Raw genomic sequence first — 20989 nt, 5'->3', positions numbered from 1 at the left:
TGCAAAGGAGGTCCTCCAACATTTCTATAATAAAACACTAAATTCTAAACTTCTAGCAATATATAAGTAGATATCTAAAATTTTATATTGTCCAACTTAAACCTTCAAAATATTTTTCATAATAAATTGAGTCCCAATTAAAATAATTTATTTCATTTTAGTCCCTTTTGACTTTGTCTTCGACAATTCAACATTTTATTTTTGACTAGAAAAATTTGGGTCGTAACAATTACAATTAACCCTTTTAACATTTATCAAAATCAAAATAGGATTACAATTAACAATTATCAAAATAGGATTATAATTTGTCCTACACGTGACGCTGCCATAGAAATTAAATCATAAACCAACTTCATTAATTGCCAATTAAAGACAATTTCTCGGAACTTCAATAACTTAGGCCTAACTTATCTGAATTAACTTTTCTCGAGTCCATGACACGCCATTAAATACGAACTACAAAATGAGTCCACCAAAGGCATCTAGATCAAAATCGTTATCCCCAAATAATTCTATTATATGAAATTTTGGGATGTTACATGGTGTATGTAATTTCTTTATAGCGACATTTTGGTCATCCAATTTAGCCCTAAAACACTGCCACATCCTCCCACCCAACAAAGTGGCTAAAGCTGAAGCCCTCAGTCGATTCAATGATGTTTTCGTACACCATCTTCCCATCGAAGCTCCATATAGTAAACAATTTTGTTGGATTTCTAGATCGTCTTCGACAATCTTGACCGTGAAACTAAGAAAATGCCAATGACCACGATTAAAAGTAATATGCCTCCCAAGACTCGAAATATAGTTAATACCAATCTCTTCTACTTTTTCAAACCTATAACATTGCTACATTGGGCCTTCTTATTACTTGAACAATCTAATGAAGCATTCTGTCATGGCCTTTACACAGTGCGACTTTATGATACTAATTTTGTTTTTCAACTGAAGTTAGTGCATATAAATTTGAAGCAGGACATCTTTAATAGAGATTTGAACGATTTTCAAAGGCAACTGTATAATTATTAACTCAATCAAAGGATAAGACATAACTCATTCAATCCCCGTTTGTCCACCATTCTTCAAAAACTCCTTTTTCCTAAAACTCATTTTCGACCAAATATTCTCACAATAAAATAGTTTACACGTAATCCAACAAATTTTGTTACTTTTTAAACTCAAAATTTCTATTAAAAAGAATACTGTTTCAAAACTCATTTTTCCCAAAAGGGGGAAAAAATTAAAAAACTCTTTTCAATGGCATCAAACAAATGCTCAATTTAAAAAGTTGGAGACAGACTTGCTGACGAATATTTCAATTTCTCCCTAAAGAACAAAAAAGAATGGATATTCATTGGATAAAAGTTTTAAACATGTAGCATTGGTTTTGCATGGTCATACCACAGCTTTGGAATCATTTTCATGTTTTTTATGGAGTGGCAATGGAGTGGTGATTATCAGCGATGTAATTGACAACAAGGTCTTCTGATTCATTGTTAAGTAAAATTATGATGTAATTTGATGCATTAATAATTGAACAGTAAATCATGACATTCACTGCCACCTACACTGATAAAAATCATAGACGATGATAGATAATGTTAGAAACACACTTCTACTAGAAGCCGATTTCAAATGTTAGATATATACTCGTATCTAAAGGTTTCATTTTCCTGATGAGGTATATTCGCTAAAATGAGTAACGTCTATGTGCTTCGCAGGTAAATGAACAAGAAGTAAAGACTATCAACTACTTGAGAGTTTCTCGACCATTTGATGACCAAGATACAAATTTTAAATAAACGTAGCACTACGAAAAGGAAATTATGATTAGATAAAAGGAAAACTAACCGAGTAACTGCATTATGCGCTGAAGAAAAGAATAATAGTCTAGCAAATTGCATCAACATAAAAATTATATTTACATTCTACAGCAAGAAATATGCACTTACAATTTTGCAATACATCCGCATCATCGCTATGTATGTTCTTCACTTACATATTACAAAACTTTGCCAGATATACATGCTTATTCTGCAATGGCAAACAGCAAGGAGATCTTTATTTCTGCCATTTCTACCATCATTAAATCGAGTTTCTAGGTGTTTATTTATACAGGGAAATGAATATTGGAATCTCTGCACCCACCTTTAACCTGAAAAAAATATGCTCTAATCCGACTTATAGTGCCTGAAATAACAAATAGTGAAAAGGGAAGCTAAAAGCTTAAGCCATTAGTCTATTAGAGAGGAGAGACATTTATTTATTTAAATTGAATCTTCAACACGTCATCCTCAAGTGCACACTGTATTCATTTTTATTGAAGGCCTCGTAAATTTACTATTTTACAGCCAGTTTTGCTTGGCCGGAAATACCCCACTTATTAATTTAACCGACAAACTACCAGGATATAGTCCTTGGGAATAGCATATCAACGGGTACGTGAAAATCTGACATAATAGATCCAGTCCAGGAGACAAATTAATAAGTACTTGCTACGTAAAAATAAGAATTCACGGGCATCACCATGATCATCGGATATCAAGAGAAAGAAATAGGAAGAAGTGTTCTCCAATAATCCCCCAATATTTGAACTCATGATCCACGTGTGCTTTGATACTGTGTTGAACCATGCCGTTTAGAAGCTAAAGTTGTTAGAGAGGAGACGTTTATTGATTTATATTTAATCTTCAATAGCATCTTTATTCACTGGGAAACAACTTAGTGTAAGCAGTATATAGAAATTACCAGGTGAAATTAGAAGGGCATCAACATACGACTCCTAGACTTTCTGAACTTGTTCCTGGACTTGCAAGGCTTCTAAAATGCTATTAACCCACCTGCAACAGAAGGATAAACCCAGTGATACTTAAAACATGTTTGATATGCACTAATGAACAGGATTGAACAATGAACACTACAATTAAAAATATTTAAACTTCTTTTTCTCCTTTAATACTATTGTGCAATCCACTTTTCTAAACATGCCATTACTATACAAAATTATGCACTGAGACATGGCATATACAAATAAAATATATCTCCCTGCATCGTAAATTTATGTCACATCCTCGTATTTCTTCTAAATTATCACTTAAATAGTGAACTCTCCAACTATATCACGCACATCTCAGAAAGTAAAGAGAACGGAAAACTGCTAGTGCTTTTTACCACTCATAGAGCATAGAGACAGAGACAATTGCATCAGAAACAAGTATATGCATGATTTCCCAAAAGTTCCAAATGGATATTTGATTACCCTTCAAGGCCAGGATTGGTTGGGAAATACACATTCCTCAAACCCAGATTTTTAGCTGCTAAGGCAGTTGTCTCACCAATACATGCAACAGAATTGCTCCACTGTTGTGATTTTGGGATTAGATTTATCCAAGCACTGTAAAGGAAGATATGCAATCATTCGTTAAAATAATAAGGGATAAAAAGACGAGAAGGTAAACAAAATTCATAGAAATCTGCAGAAAGGAAAATGCTTCGAGAAAAGCATTCTGTGAGAAAGGAAGAGAGGAAGAGAGGAAGGGGGCTGGTTCTGCCAGGCGCCCAGTTTCTGCCTCCCCGGCAGAAACATGGCGCCTAGGCGCCCCGAATATGAAGACAGGCAGGAACCTGGCGCCACTCCCCGATAGGATATATATATTGCCATTTTCCCCCCCTTTCATTAAGACAACCCTTGCACCCGAAAATTAGAGAGAAAGAAGAGAGAAAACTTGGAGAGAATTTTACAAGATAGAAGGTTATTCATTTTGGGTATAAATTCAAAGTTATTTTCTTTCTTGGGGATTAACTTGAGGCTTGTTCAAGTAATCCAAATACATTGATCTTCATATATTCCATTGAAATCATTTCTTCCTCATTTTCTTGTCCTTGAAGTGGTTTGGAAATTTTCACATTGTTAACTTTGTTTGATCTTTGGGCCATCTTTGGAAGGTGTTTTCCCAACAATTTGGTATCAGAGCTACATCCTAAATCAAGGTGGTTAAGCTTCGATTTTGTGGTGAGTTGCTTGAACTTTGTTGTGCACAAGGTGTTTGTGAAAATTCCCAAGTGAACTTTTGTGGTTTATTTTCGGTAAACAAGTGGATAAATCATGTCTACTAGAGGAATGGTGAAGATTGGGAAGTATGAGATAGAGAAATTCAATGGGAAGAATGATTTTTCATATTGGAGAATGCAAATGAAAAATTTGTTGATTTCTCAAAAGTTGCACAAGGCATTGGCGGGAAAGGAGAAGAAGCACGTTGATATGTCGGACGAGGATTGGGAAGAGCTAGATCTTGAGGCACGAGCGTCTATCATTCTTTGCCTTGAAAGAGATGTTGCTTTCTTGGTTGATAGTAAGGTAACGGCGGCGGAGGTGTGGACAAAGTTGGAGGCGAACTTCATGACAAAGACTCTAACAAATCGGATCTATTTGAAGTCTAAATTGTATTCTTGCAAGATGGACGAAGGTACACCAATCCGGGAGTACATCAACAAGTTTGATAGGATCATATCGGACTTGAAAGACATTGATGTGGATGTAGATGATGAGGATCAAGCACTTCTACTACTTCTTTCATTGCCAAAGTCTTACGAGAACCTAGTACAAACATTGATGCTTGTGGGTGATAAACTTGTGATGGAGGACACTAGAACGTCACTTCTAGCGGATGATCTTCGAAAGATTGCAACTAGTGGCATGTCTACCATTGGTAACAAGGAGCAAGCTCAAGGATTGTTTGTAAGGGGTAGAAGCAATGTGCGCCCAAAGGGCAAGGGAGAAAAATCTAGATCGAGTTCTAGACCTCTTGCGGAAAGTTCTTGTTTCAAATGTGGCGAGCTTGGGCATTTCAAGGCGAATTGTCCAAACAAAAAGGGTTGGAAGAAGAACAATAAGAACAACAACAGTGGGAAGGTGCAAGTCAAGCAAGAGGTAAGCTATGCCTTGGAAGGAGGGGAAAGCGATGAGTGCTACACCATCTCTTGTGATGAAGAGACCTCCGGTAAATGGATTCTTGACTCCGGATGCTCTTACCATATGTGTCCAAATAGGAAGTGGTTTACTACCTATAGAAGCACTGATGGTGGAACCGTGTTGATGGGTAATAACCATTCATGTAAAACGGTGGGGCTTGGTTCAATTAGAATCAAGATGTATGATGGAGTGGTTAGAACATTGATGGATGTTAGACATGTTCCTGATTTGAGAAAGAACCTTATCTCTGTTGGTGCCTTAGACTCCGGTGGTTGCAAGATTGTACCATGGAATGGAGTAAAGAAGGTTGTTCGTGGTTCTTTTATTGTGATGAAGGGTATCCGTGAAGGCAATCTCTATGCTCTTCAGGGTACTACAGTTACTGAAGATGTAGCAGTTGGAACAAGTGGAAGTGGTTGAGACCCATGTGAGTGCACTCGGCTATGGCATAGGAGGCTTGGGCATATGTCTGAAAAGGGGCTAGATTTGCTAGTCAAGAAAGGTTTGCTAAAGAACTTGAAGAAGCCTTGCATGGATTTTTGCGAGCATTGCGTGTATGGTAAAGCACACCGAGTTCAGTTCCAGCCAAGCAAACATAGAAGCAGAGGCATTCTTGACGGATGTATGGGGTCCGGCTTCTGTCACTTCCAAAGGCGGTTCCAGGTATTTTGTTACATTTGTTGATGATTATTCTAGATATGCTTGGATTTATTTTTTGAAGCATAAGAATGAGGTATTCGACACTTTCAAGAAGTGAAAAGCAATGGTTGAAAACAGAACTGGAAAGAAATTGAAGACACTGAGATCTGATAACGGTACTGAGTATACAGACGGTTCTTTCAAGGAGTTCTGTGGTAAGGAAGGCATTGTGAGACATTGGACAGTAAGAAATACACCGCAACAGAATGGGGTCGCGGAAAGACTGAATCGCACATTTCGAGAGAAATCGATGTGTATGCAATCCTATGCTGGTTTGGGCAGAGAATGGTGGGCAGAGTCGGTTGCAAATGCTTACTACATAGTGAACCGGTCTCCACATTCAAGGTTTGATGGAGATGTACTTTATAGGGTATTGATAGGAGAACATGCAGATTATGAGAAACTCAGAACATTCGGATGCACAGCCTACTATCATGTCAACGAAGGAAAGCTTGATGCGAGGGCCAAGAAGGCTATATTCTTGGGGTATGCGGCAGGTGTAAAAGGCTATCGCCTTTGGTGTGTAGAGGATTCTAAGTTCATAATCAGCAGAGATGTTACTTTTGATGAGAACTCCATGGTAGCTTCGTTGAAAGCTACAGTGTCCGGTGGTGATGATGTTGAGATACAATGTCTCAAGTTGTTGACATAGAATCTAGAGATCAACCTGATTCTAGGCATGTTCAAGAGGAGCATCAAATAGACACTCAAGATGAGAGTGATGATGCACTTGAACAAGAGGCGGTTCAGCAAGAGAATGTACAGGCACAGCAACAACAGCAGCTTGCAGATAATTTGGCTTCCTCTAGGCCACGCCGTATTTACAAGCAAGTTCTAAAGTTGGGATCAGACGAACCTTTGAGGCACTATGGGCAGACAAATTTGGTTGAGTATGCACTCTCGGTGGAGGATGATGAGCCTACCACTTTCAAGGAAGCTATTTTAAACAACAATAGCGAGAGTTGGTCGACGGCAATGGAAGAAGAGATGGAATCACTCCACAAGAACCAAACATGGGAGGTTGTCCCATTGCCCATAGGTAAGAAAGCTATTGGTTGCAAGTGGTTGTATAAAAAGAAGGAGGATCCTACCAAGCTCGATGGTACAAGATTCAAAGCGAGGTTAGTGGCTAAGGGGTTTGCACAAAGAGAGGGAGTTGACTACAATGAGATCTTTTCTCCTATGGTCAAGCACACTTCCATTCGGGTACTATTGAGTATTGTTGCTCATCATGATCTTGAGCTGGAACAACTCGATGTCAAAACCGCCTTCTTGCACGGGGACTTGGATGAGGAGATCTATATGCATCAACTTGAGGGCTACAAGGTTGAGGATAAGGAACGTCAGGTATGTCGCTTGACAAAATCACTATATGGATTGAAGCAATCTCCTCGGCAGTGGTACAAGCGATTTGACTCCTTCATGCTAAAGCATGATTTCTCCAGAAGTGAGTATGACTGTTGTGTTTATATTCGAAAACTTCGGGGAGGTAACTATATCTATCTTCTTCTATATGTGGATGACATGCTTATCGCTTCGAAAAGCAAGGTGGAGATAGATAAGTTGAAATCTCAACTTGGTAAAAAGTTTGAGATGAAGGATATGGGGGCTGCTAGGAAAATGCTGGCTATGGAGATCAGAAGAGAGAGGACGAACCGGCAAATGTTCTTGAGTCAGAAAGGCTACATTGAGCGGGTTATTGCTAAGTTCGGGTTGCAAGGTGCAAAGTCGGTGGTGACTCCATTGGCTCCACATTTTAGGCTCTCTGGTAAACAGTCTCCTACTACAGCGGAAGAAAAGGTACGCATGGATCGTGTGCCTTATGCTAGTGCAGTTGACAGTTTGATGTATGCCATGGTGTGTACACGTCCAGATATTTCACAGGCGGTGAGTGTGGTCAGTAGATTCATGGCGAATCCGGGGAAGGCACACTGGGAAGCTGTGAAGTGGATCCTGAGATACTTAAAAAGTACCGCGGATACGGGTTTATGTTTTGGTGGAGATGCATGTCATATAAGTGGGTTTGTGGACTCGGATTATGCAGGTGATCTAGATAGACGACAATCTACTACTAGATATGTGTTCTGCATACATGGTGCCGCAGTTAGTTGGCGATCGATGTTACAGGCTACAGTTGCTCTTTCTACTACAGAGGCCGAGTATATGGCTATGGCAGAGGGAGTGAAGGAAGCATTGTGGTTATGGGGTCTTCTAGATGATTTGGGGATTGAGCAGGATTGTGTGGACTTATGGTGTGATAGCCAGAGTGCGATTCACTTAGCTAAGAATCAGGTTCATCATGCTCGAAGCAAGCATATCGATGTCAGGTATCATTTTGTGCGTGATGTCATAGAGGAAGGTGATATTTCACTCTCGAAGGTACACACAAATGAGAACCCAGCTGACATGTTAACCAAAGTGGTGACAGGTAGCGAGTTTCAACATTGCTTGGACTTGCTTCACATTAGTCCGTGTTGATATGCCCGAGAAGGCATGGCCCTTCGGGGCGGGGTTGAAATGAGGTGGAGTGTTTATGAAGGTGGATGTGAACTACGGAGGCTTGATCTCGAGTTTTGGATACGTAGGCAATCATGGTTTGAATGGTGCGGCCGAGTTGGTGCTTGCTTCTTCTTCTTGTGTTCGTCCAAAATTTGAGGTCTATCAAATAATGTACGAGGTGGAGAATTGTGAGAAAGGAAGAGAGGAAGAAAGGAAGGGGGCTAGTTCTACTGGTTCTGCCGGGCGCCACTCACCTGGCTTCTAGGCGCCACAAAAATATGAAGACAAGCAGGAACCTGGCGCCTAGGCGTCCCCCGATAGGATATATATATTGCCACCAACACATTCAATGGCAATAAGTCCACAAGTAGTAAACTGTAATTAACATATTCAGTAATACGAACAGGATCCTGCAAGTGAATTGGTAAGATTAAATGGTAAATATTTTTGGGAAGAGTGTTGGACTTGGTACAACATAAGCCCCTCAACTAAGATTCACAATAAAAAAACACTCAAAATGAGTCTTAAAAATATTCACGAAAACACCTGTAACACAAATAGACCGTTAACATATTTCACATTTTCTGATAGCCTGTCTTTCATAAAACCATGTAGAAAGAGCACTGTACACCCAATTCATTAAATATGTGAACACAAATACCCATGTGAGTTGTGCTTAGGTTTGAATTCAACTCAGAAACTTTTTATTCAGAAGATTAGTCCAGGATCAACAGTATAGACTAATTTTCAACAGAACTGCTATAACAGAAAAGTACACCGAACTGCAGAAGGTGATGCTACAGAAACAACAGGAGCAGAAACCGCCCATTCAAGAACTTTGGTCCACACGACTAACAGGTTCCTATAGGAAATTATCAGAGGCCACCAAATTAACAGAAACAAGATGAGTATTTGTTGTTGATCAATATTTAGTGACATCTAAACACTTGCAATTGATGACTGTAACTGTAATGTTAAATTTTCTGTTGCATTATGTGGAGGCAAATTAAAATTTAAAGTTATAAATTACATGAAATTGTTGAGACATTAGAACATTTACAAAATTACAAGAGTATCATACCGTTGTGTATGTATTGAGCCTAGTAGCCTGGAATCCACGCTTGGCAAGGCCTTCTTCTGAAACAGACAATTTCAATTAGCAGGTTAAATCAGTTTCATATTTCCTTACAGATAAAATTATAAGTTTGAAATAGTAGGATCTAATAAAAGAATTCTCGTGAAGCTGAGTCATACTTGAGTAGACCAGCTCGCATGAGTACAAAAGTAATGCAAAGCAAAACCTACATGTTTCATCATCTAAAGGATCCAACAGGCATTGTATAAATTTTAAGATCTTTGCTTAATTCGAAGATTGATAATTTGTTAAAATGGGCAGTCTAACTAAATTGCAAAATTGGCTTCTCTTAACGGTGGATGTTAAATTTTAATTACTCCATATTGAAACATAATAATTGAATTATAGAACAGTTGGCGATTAAGATTAGCATACTGTATTGATTTAATCATTATACGTCTATTTAACAGCTAAAAGCAGTATTAGGATGGAAAAATAAGAGAAATAAATAAAATTCTATTAAGAATTTTTCAGGTGAATGGGGAGTGGAAAAGCAGCAGCAGCAAGAACATTTGCTTATGACCTTTAATGTGTTCATCCAAATCTCATGGACCATTATGCCCGGGTTCGATAACCAATATTTGAAAACTCTTTTTTCTACAAACTCATTTCCAACCAAACATAAACACAATAAAATATTCTGCAAGTAAATCCAAAACATTTTCTTATTTTTTAACCTCACATTCTCCTAAAAAACACTTTTCAAAACATTGTTTTTCCCAAATAATGGCCATCAAAGCAGGGACGGATCCAAGAACATAATTTAGTGGGGGCGAGACACAATTATGTAAAAATTATGGATTAAAATTATGTGAACTACTTCGTAAATGTAAAAAAATGAAGATATAGATTGGGTAGAAAAAGAATATTGTATTGAATTAATGGAAAAGTAGTCATACTTACCCTTTTATTGATACAATACAGTCAATAAAATAGGAAATAAAGCTACAAATATGGAATTGAAATATACAGTTATACAATAATGACTTTAGGAAATAAATAGGATCCCTATAAATATGAAATATGCAGCCAAGTTTCCCTAAAAATCAGGAAACTGATTTGCCCTGATCTGGTGTGATTCTCAACACTCCCCCTCAAGCTGGTTGAAAGATGTCGTTCATGGCCAGCTTGCTCACCAACGTATCAAACTACTTCTTTGGTAGACCTTTAGTAAGAATGTCTGCTGCCTGTTCGGACCTGGGAATGTAGGGTATAATAATCAGACCATTCTCCAATTTCTCCTTTATAAAGTTTTTGTCAACTTCAACATGTTTAGTTCAATCATGGAGCACTGAATTGTGTGCGATTGCAATAGCATCTTTGTTATCACAAAATACCTTTATAGGTAAGGAACGGGTAGTTTTAAGTTCTTCAAGTAAATGTTTGATCCACAGAACCTCAAAGATACCATGTGCCACTGCCCTAAACCCCTACCTCAACACTACTTCTAGCCACCACATTTTGTTTTTTACTACGCCAAGTTACAAGATTTCCCCCAACAAAGGTACAATATCCCGAAGTTGATCATCTGTCTATTACATTCCTGCCCAATCTGCGTCTGTAAACACTTCAACTTGGAGATGTCCCCTATTTTCATATAGAATTCCTTTTCATGGTCCCCTTTAAGTACCTTAAAATTCTGTACACAACATCAAAATGTCCTTGATTAGGTGAGTGCATGAATTAACTTACCATGCTCACTGCAAATGCAATATGAGGACATTTATGGGAGAGAGAAATTAGTCTCTTAACTAAGCGTTGGTATCTCTCTTTGTCAATCATTTCTTCTAGACTTGCACGCTAAAGCTTCGGATTTGGTTCTATAGGGGTTTCTGTTGCTTTGCAACCGAGTAAACCTGTTTCTTCTAGTAGATCAAGTACGTTCTTTGAGAGATAAAAATACCTTTCTTGGATATAGCAAACTCCATTCCAAGGAAGTATTTAAGAGGACCAAAGTCTTTGATTTTGAACTCACGAGCTAGGGCTTTCTTCAATCTATCAATCTTAACAATATCATCTCCAATCAAAATTATGTCATCCACGTAAACTATGAATATTGCCATTCTACCTTCTCTTGAGTGTTTATAGAACATTGTATGATCGGCTTAGCTTTACAAATACTTTTGAAGCTTGACGACTTTTCCGAACCTGTCAAATCAGGCCCTAGGATATTGCTTAAGACCATACAATGACTTTTTTAATAGCCAAACTTTCTTTTCTCCAAAGTTTTCTTCGAAACCTAGTGGTAAGTCCATAAACACTTCTTCTTCCAACTCTCCATTTAAGAAAGTGTTCTTTACATCTAACTGTTGCTAAGGCCAGTTAAGATGTACTGCAAGAGAAAGTAACACTCGAATGGAATTGATTTTGCAACAGGTGCAAAGGTTTCTTGATAGTCAATTCCATAAGTTTGTGTAAAACCTTTAGCAACAGCCTTGCCTTGTATCTCTCAATGCTCCCATCATACTTACATTTGATTGTAAAAATCCACTTGCACCCTACTATCTTCTTTTTCCTAGGTAGATCAACAATTTCCCAGGTTCTATTTTTTTGAAGTGCTTTTATCTCCTCATACACTGCTCACTTCCACTCCGAGTGTTGTAGTGCTTTCTGTATAGTTCTAGGTACAAATAGATGGGAAACATTTGTTGTGAAGGCTTTGTATTTTTCTGAAAGTCTGTGGTAGGACAGATATTTGGCAATAGGATGTTTGGTACAATTCCTAATTCCTTTATGAATGGTAATAGGAATGTCATGATCAAAGAAAGGTAAAGGAGTAGGATTTTTAGGAAGATTACCTGGAATTGAAGACCTAGGAGATGATGATTGACCATGCTCAGAATTGATTGGAAGATTCTAAATATTGGGATTGAACCTACATATAGTGTAAAGACGTAGCTCAGTGGGCATAGGTGGTAAAGTTTTTCCCCTTTTTGTGATACATTTTTACTTGGCATATATAGCTCAGTATTTTTCTTATTTTCTCTAGGTAAAGTATTCATTTCCTAATTTATTTGAGGGAAAAAGGAAACTAGTTTTGGTTCTTCTTGTTGCCAAAACTAATCATCATTCAGATTCTTCCCCTGAAGAAAGGTTTTAGTATAAAATGGAGTTGTTTCAAGAAATTGAACATCCATACTAATATGAAATTTTTTAGTGTCAGGATTAAAACACTTATAGCCTTTTTTATTAGGAGAGTAGCCTAAAAAATACATTTTTCAGCTCGTAGACAAATTTGGATCGAAGATGGGATGGAACATGAATGAACATCGTACAACCAAAAAGTTTTGAAGGGAGATTATTGATGAGACGTGTGTTTGGAAAAGATTTTTTAAGAGTTCGTAAAGGAGTTTTATAGTTCAAAACCCTAGTGGGCATTCTATTAATCAGATAACAACTTGTTAAGATTGAATTTCCCCAAAGATATTTAGAAACATTCATATGAAACATAAGAGCACTAGCAACTTCAAATAAGTATCTATTTTTACGTTCTGCAATTCCATTTTGTTGAGTATCCCTACAAATAGATTGATGAACAATGCCTTTTTCTTGTACAAAAATTTCCTAAACATTCATTAAAAAATTATGTTCCATTGTCACTTCGAAGAACACTTATTTTAGTTTGAAATTGGTTTTCTACCAAAGAGTAAAAATCTTTAAAAAATTTTGCAACTTCATTTTTTGAATTCATTAAATAAAGCCAGCATAGGCGTGTATGAACATCAATGAATGTCACAAACCATTTTTTTCAGGTTGAAGTGGTAATCTTAGAAGGATCCCAAACATCACTATGTATTAGATAAAAATGTTTTGAAGCACAATAAAGTTTAATTTTATAAAAGTTTCGATGGCTTTTAGCCAAGAAACAAGTTTCACAAACCAAAGAGTTACAATCCACTCCTTTAAATAAATCTAGAAATAAGTACTTTAAATAGGAAAAAATAGGATGTCCTAGTCTATTATGCCATAGTATTATTTGATCATAAACAAGATTTAATTGGATACCACCAATAAAACCCTGAGCTTGTTTATTCCTAACACAGTTGTCATTAAAATAGTAGAGATCTATCATTCTAGCACTGCCAATCATCATCCCCACATTTAAATCCTTAAATTCACAACAAGAGACACCAAAGATAACACGACAGTTAGAATCTTTAGATAAATGACTTACTGACAAAAGGTTACAAGAGAGTTTTGAGACATGTAAAACAGATTTCAGAATATTTTTTTCTCATAAACGAATGAACCTTGGCCAGCAATGGAAGATAAATTTCCATCTGCAGTACGTACTTTTTTATTTCCAGAAAAGAGTTCATAAGATATAAACAAATGGGATAGATTAGTTATGTGATGAGAGGCACCTGAATCTATGATCCAAGATGCATATAATGAAGAGTAGGCACACAAAGTTCTACTTGTTTGAACCAAGGATGCTACAGGAGTACCGGGAGTCGGTGGAGCAGATTTCAATAGCTTTAGGAGTTGCTCTATTTGTTCTTCACTGAAAGAGGTGGTCTCACAGTATGTGCTTTGGTTAGGGCACGATTCGGATTAGTTTTGTTATTCTTCCACTCTACAGGTTTCCAATCAACAAGTTTTCCATGCAGTTTCTAGCAAGTTTCGTAAGTATGTCGTGATTTATTGCAAAAATCACACCAAACCTTCAGTTTGTCATCTTGGCGACGCTAAGTATAAGGGACACGCAGGGGTGGACCTAAAATTAATCTTCAGTGGGGACGAGATGGAAAATTGACTAAAATAAATTGTGAAAAAACCAAAAAAAAAAAAATATGAGAATTTAAATTTAACAAGGTCGAATTGAAGGTTTTTGAAAAATCAATGGGGGCGGCTGACCGCCCTCGTCCCTTAGTGGGTCCGCCCCTAGGGGCACGATAGGCAGCAACAGCAATCCCCATTAATGCCGAATTTTCCACCAGTCCAGCAATGATTTTCTTGCCAAGCATGACATTTTTCCTGCTTTCTTCATGTCGAACTTTAGAAAAAAACTTACAACCTCAAATCCTGCCTCGTACTTCATCAAAATTAACATTGAGTCCAGCCAGAAATTTGAAAATTTGTGAGATCTCTTTTTTCTTAAAGTAATTGCAACCATCCATGTTCTTCCACTCATGGTCATCATTGAATAAATCAAGGTCCTACCATAAAACTTTGAGAAAATTAAAATATTTAGTGACGAAATTCTCACCTTGACGGACTTCCCCCAATTTGAGTTGTAACTCATATGTTTGGGATTGATTTCCAAGGACTGAATACATCAAGGTGACATAATCCCAAAGGGCTTTAGCAATAGGACAATACATGTGGTTTGCACTTATTTCCTCCTCCATAGAATTCACTAACCAGGCCATTACCATGGAGTTTTCAGCATCCTAAACAGCATGGCCAACATCAATTTTTCTGGCTCTACAATGTCATCAATTAACTGATTTTCCCCCACTCTAATATATATTCGAACGGATTGGATCCACCTGAGAAAATTGTTCCCATTGAGTCGATTTGGACGGAATGAGAGAGAGGTTCAGTTGGAGGTTTAGAGGAGTTGATATTGGCACCAGTGGTAGGGGTTGATTTAGAGATTTCTGACGTGGTAATGGGTAGGAAGAACCAAAAATAAATAAATAAATAAATAAAAACATAGGCCAATTATAGATTGGGTAGAAAAAGAATATTGTATCGAATGAATGGGAAAATAGTCATACTCATCCTCTTATAGTTACAATACAGTCAATAAAATAGAAAATAAAGCTACAACTATGCAACTGAAATATATAGCTATACAATACTGATTTTTTGGAAATGAATAGGATCCCTATAATTACGAAATATGCAGCCAAGTTTCCCTAAAAATCAGGAAATTGATTTGATTTGGTGTGATTCTCAACAGAAGGGCCTACTTTGTAAATGTAAAAAATGAAGGGCCCAGTCATGGGTCCACCACTGCATCAAACATGGGCTAAAACACTTCTTTACCAACCCACTCTGAGTATACTCAATGTGATATCCAGGTGCTCTACATAGTGTTTCACCATGTATTTTGGAGTTATTCCAATTCAATAAACCAACTTTCATAAATTCATAGCTTGTAATAATCTTTGGCTTCCTTTTTTTATTTTTGGTTTTTCTAATCATTGCTGCCTATAGATCTGATAGTCATCAGTTTATGCCCATGAAAGAATCAGATATGGATTTTTTCCAGTTTATGTTTCAAAAAGTCACATTCTTAACCTTTTCAAGCAAGTCAACATAAGAATTATAAAATATTAATATAGTCAAGCTAAATATTGTTCTCAGGAACATCCTCAGGATGCCACAGCTTCTAAGTTTGACATTTAATTTGTTTAAGCAGCATTTTCCATCATAACAATCCTGACCCAAAGGGAACTTCCTTCATGTTGACACACGTGGAGAGCAAAAGGGAAAGGGAAAAATTAAGGTTATGATAAGATCCTGGCTAATGTGGTTGATAAACTGCAGATTCTGGATGCTAATGCAGAGGATTAGTTGCTGCTACCGCTATTGTTTGTTGCTACTGCTACTGGAAGAAAATCGCTAGACCAACAGGGAAGTGTTATGAAGTAATTTGTCCGGTAAAACACTGAAATTGTAATGTGACTGCAAGATGTCCATGGAGTTACTGGAATAGTATATTGTAAAGATAGATGAATTGTATTGATATTAACTGGAATGAAAGTCATGAAATCAAACATAATCAAAGGCATTCGAGAGGCCTTGATCTCTCCCCCATTTTTTCTAAACAATTCATTGAATCCCCTCTAATTCCCCTCTCCCATCTTATTTATAGAGTTTTCCTCTAACTGACTAATGACCATTCTAGAATAACAAATGACGTGCCGACATCCATGTGAATGAGATGGAAATCTATCATTACGTGCCACCCCAAAATCCACCTTGTCCTCAAGGTGGAAGTTGTTGATGTCTTGGTCGATCCATGTTGCAACCAAACCATTTGTCTTGCAAGCACTCCAGTCATTGTCATCACTGGAAGGGAACGTTTCAAGTCCTCGAAGTGAGAGGACTTGATCAAGCAAGCAATTATCGCAAGTATCGTATTCAAGGAAACTCCATATCCAATTGCCCCTACCAACAAATAGTACCATTTTTTTATCTGACTAGCCAAAATAAAAATGTAGGTCGCTTCATCGTCAATTAGGACCACCACTGCCTTCTCCAAAATCAACCCCTTAATTTCTATTGTTTTTTATTTAGTTAGTCCTTTCCCGGAAATTGAGTGAGAACTCAATCAATTCACCCACATCATTTTCTTCTTCATCTTCTTCCAAAACCTCTAATTAATCATCTCCTTGTCCCACTTCCTCCCCATTATTGGTAACCAACAATACCTGCAACTCAGTATTGCGGCGTCTGTGAGTTGTTGGGGCAATTCTCATCACTAAAAAAACACAGCCCCTTGTCTCTGTCCATTTGTGGCTCATCAATTAATTTCTTGAACGAATTAGCCCCTTTAATTGTTATCGCTTGATGGAAATTGGAGGTGGCCGTGGCTTTGGTGTGGATCAGGTTGGTTGGATGTGGTGTCTTGAGAGCCGACTTACGTGTGCTGACAGGGAAATAAGGGAATTGTGGGCTTGGGTTATCCATATTAATTTTAGACCTAGATGGGTCAAAGTTCAAATGGGCCTACTTCTCATTCGGGTCTTCAATCCTTTCGGCCCATTCCTTTCCCCAGTCCAAATCCATCAAACTCAATAATTCCCTTTCTTTGCTCTTCTCCTGCTTCAACGATTTTACAAAGGCTCCCTCTAAAACCTACTCCAATCTCTTCTCCTCCATCGACGGTGGTAATGGTAAGATTTCAAGCCTACCTCTATTTACCCAAGTTTCATCAAAAGTGGCAATTCAAATGTGTGGGTGGTTTCTGGCAAAGTAGCGACCCGCCCGTTTCCTTTCCTTTCCCGCTCTTCCTCTGGTGCCGACTATTCTTTCTCTGGCTTTCCATTCTCTGTCTTCTAGTTCAACCCATCATACTACTTCCAAGCTGAAAATTCATCACCAACAAAGACCTTACTCGTGCTAAATCGATCAGACATCAATTTTTTTAGTTTTTCCCAAGTTTGCACGGGTCGTCGAAGATCTAGCATCAGAACCACTCCCAAGCTTCACCATCCCAACACGCTGTAGTGGCTTCCACCTTTTCCCTCTTGGACAATTAGTTCCTTGCAAAAATTTCATCGGCTTTCCTTAACCAATAGTCTGGATCGCCATCATAGAATATTGATATTTTTAATCGACCTAGCGTATCCAATTTCGAATCCTTTGCTCAATATCCTCCTTCCCATTGCACCATCATGCGATCAAATCGATTCAATAATGAGCTCCATTTTTCCTCCCATTCTTGTCTGAATTTTGTTTCCATTTGCCAGAGAATTAGTGCTCTAATACCAATTGATAAGATCCTGGCTAATGTGGTTGATAAACTGTAGATTCTGACTGCTAATGCAGAGGATTAGTTGCTGCTACCTCTACTGTTTGTTGGCTAGACCAACAGTGAAGTGTTATGCACTAATTTGCGGGATAAAACACTGAAATTGTAATGTGACTGCAAGATGATGTCTATGGAGTTACTGGAATTGTATATTGTAAAGATAGAGGAATTGTATTGATATTAACTAGAATGAAAGTCAAGAAATTAAACATAATACAAGGCATTCAAGAGGCCTTGATCTCTCCCCACTTTTTCTAAACTATTCACTGAATCCCCTCTAATTCCCCTCCCCCATCTTATTTATAGAGTTTTCCTCTAATCAACTAATGAACATTCTAGAATAAAAAATGACGTGGCAGTATCAATGTGAACCAGATGGAGATCTATCGGGTTAAAAGTCAGGCATACTACACATACCAATCTCACCACTAGCTTTTGAAGAAGCAGGATATAAGACAGTGCAACTTCTATTCACATGCTTTGGAAGCTCCGAAACCAGAACCTTCCCAGTTGCTGGAAATTAAAAATGAAGTTAATTCTTTATTCTAGGCTTCCAGCTGTCAATCATATGGACTTTGAGGTGCAACTGAGTCACACAAATATGTTGCAACAATATGAAAATGCTCACAGACATGATTAATGCATGCACATGTACACATGTTCAGACTCTTATTAATTAATAGGGTTTATTGGTATAGAATAAAATCAAAACTAGCATATGAACCTTTAGATGGTGCACAGGTGACGTCAAGATTTTTTCTTTGAGAACTGCAAAACTTCAGTAAATATGCTTGTCATACCAGCTCCCACTACTCCAATCTTAACTTTCGGAGATCCAGCAGCTCTATGGATCAGAAGTTAGCAAAATTGGATCAGTGAATCTGGCCAGCAAATAATTGATGAGTAATAAATGCTTAAAAAATGTGTTCTTCTAGGAACCTAAGTGTACATTTAGTATTGCAGCAACATTTCCAGAAATTGATTGATATTAGTGTTGTTTTCCATTAGTTTTGTTTGGGGAATTGTTTTTCAAGATTCTCATAACCTAAGTAGCGTTATAGCCACTAGTTGTGTTTGGATAATTGCTTTTCATAATTCTCACATACATATTTCCAGAAAATATAATGGAAGATTTTTAAAGCGCTACCAAATATGCCAACAAATTATTTTCACATAAAGTACAGGATTAATTCAAAATTACGAGTACTTGCAATCCAAGAGAAAGTTTACTTCCAAGCATCAAGAAAAACCAGAGCAGCTTCAGGTGAAGTTATGACAATCCAATCAAATGCAGTATCTGCAGCAATAGATAAGCAAGAAAAAACCATAATGTCCATCCCTTGTAGAATTTGTGAATTTAAATAGAAGTAACTGTCATGAAACATGTGTAAGAGGGGGAGGGGGATTGAGAGAGTTTTATCTTCTGTCTGATCACAACATTCATTTCAAAGCAACTAAGAACAAGCATTCAATTTAGCAATTTACTTTCGCAGAGACCAGATACACACGATCTGGCATTCACACCAAAGTCAGAAAGATAATAACAACAATGTGCACAGAGAAATTTAATCCATGTGAATTTACAACCTGTGATTGGATAACCTTGGTACCTTGTGCCTCACAGCCCAAAAAGAGGAGCTGTCTCTCTTCATGAATCTAACTGAAATGGGGCCAGGCTATTGACTATTTACGGTCAATGAGGAATCAAGTTTGACAACCTGCGATTAACATCTTATGTGCACCCGTATGAACCGTCTTTAAAGATGTAAGATAAAAAAAATAATGACACAAAACACAATAGGGATCACACATTAACTGATGAAGCAAAAGTTCTAAAAAAAAAACTCACAAAAAAAACTGTCTCTGAAATGCACATAACGTGAACAAATGCATCGAGATAATCTGAAACAATCTCCTATAACCATCAATCGTGTCAGAAACTTACCACTCAACACAGAGGGAAGTCTATCAGAATCAGGCAACTTCTTGTGCTGAATGAGAGGAAGCTCAAGACAGTCAATTCCATGTTTTGCCTGTATTACGGTAAAGTAAATTGTAGCAAAAGTTTACAGTTAACAATGAAAAGAAGGCAAACACAGGGAGGTAATACACATCAAATCAATAGTCATTTATATTAGCATATTGAGAGTATAATAGCATCATCAAAGGATTAACCATGTGAAAGAATTAAAAGACCATGGAGCCACTAGCCCGAGACATGATCTTTACTCAAAAATGGGGAAAATTACTTTTCAAATCGATTTCTTTCCAGGTCGCAAGTGAAGATTTTGATGAGTCGCGACAAGTTAAAACTCATACATCTTAAATGATATTGTCTCACATTCCCACGGGACCACGAAAAAATGATGTAAATCCTATTAGATTATTATGATTATTTTCCATATTTAGATTCTTATTTTGGGAAAAAATATCAGGGTTTATTTACTGGATTTTCCTAGGATTTTATTATATATTTATTTACTAGATTCTCTAGTATTTGATTCATTGTTTCCTATTTAGAATAGGTTTTTCGAAACCCCATATGAAGGAGGTTTGTGCATTGTAATAGATACAATGTTGACATAAAATAAACTTGATATTCACTCCCTAAATTCTCTTTTTCTCTCCCTCTTCTTCTCTTTCTCCTCTCTTTTCTTCTTTCTTTCTCAATATTCTTCTTGTTCATTTTCCTTTTCCCTTTTCTCCCTCTTCTTCCTCTCTCCTAAATCTGCTTCTAATGTCTCTTGTTCACTTTCTACATATCTCCTTCTCTTTCCCCTTCTTCTTCTCTTTTTCCCTTATTTCTCTTATTCTCTACCCTTTTCCCTTCTTCTATAATCCTACTATTTGGTTTTATTGTAGTATACATCAATTTGGTAGCAGAACAAGTCGTTTTCATTGTACACAAATTTCATGTTGAAATTCAAAATTTATACACACACTTCCTTAGCCATCTTCAACCACCCAAAAATCTCCCCAACCACAACTCAAAAGAAGAAAATCAGCCAGCCAATTTTGGATTTGACGTCAAGCGATCAATTTCATTATTTGGTCAAAAAGAAAGATAGTCCTCTTTGCTTAGAATTGGAGTCGAGTTCTTTCAATTAGGGAGAAATGATAGAAATCCTTTCTTTCTCAATATTCTTTTTATTTGTTTTCCTCTTCCTTTTCTCCCTCTTCTTCCTCTCTCCTAAAT

At 37.3% G+C, this 20989-nt stretch overlaps 1 pseudogene; it reads right to left on the bottom strand.

Annotated features, from left to right (window-relative positions):
* Positions 1-1873: 1873 nt before the first annotated feature.
* The window catches only part of LOC111366722, a 27241-nt pseudogene continuing 8125 nt past the window's right edge, over positions 1874-20989 (bottom strand).

Source organism: Olea europaea, chromosome 18 (genome assembly GCF_002742605.1).
Source record: "Olea europaea var. sylvestris chromosome 18, O_europaea_v1, whole genome shotgun sequence".
Taxonomy (NCBI): domain Eukaryota; kingdom Viridiplantae; phylum Streptophyta; class Magnoliopsida; order Lamiales; family Oleaceae; genus Olea; species Olea europaea.
The sequence above is the reverse complement of the archived record's forward strand: the minus strand, read 5'-3'. Positions and strand labels throughout refer to the sequence as shown.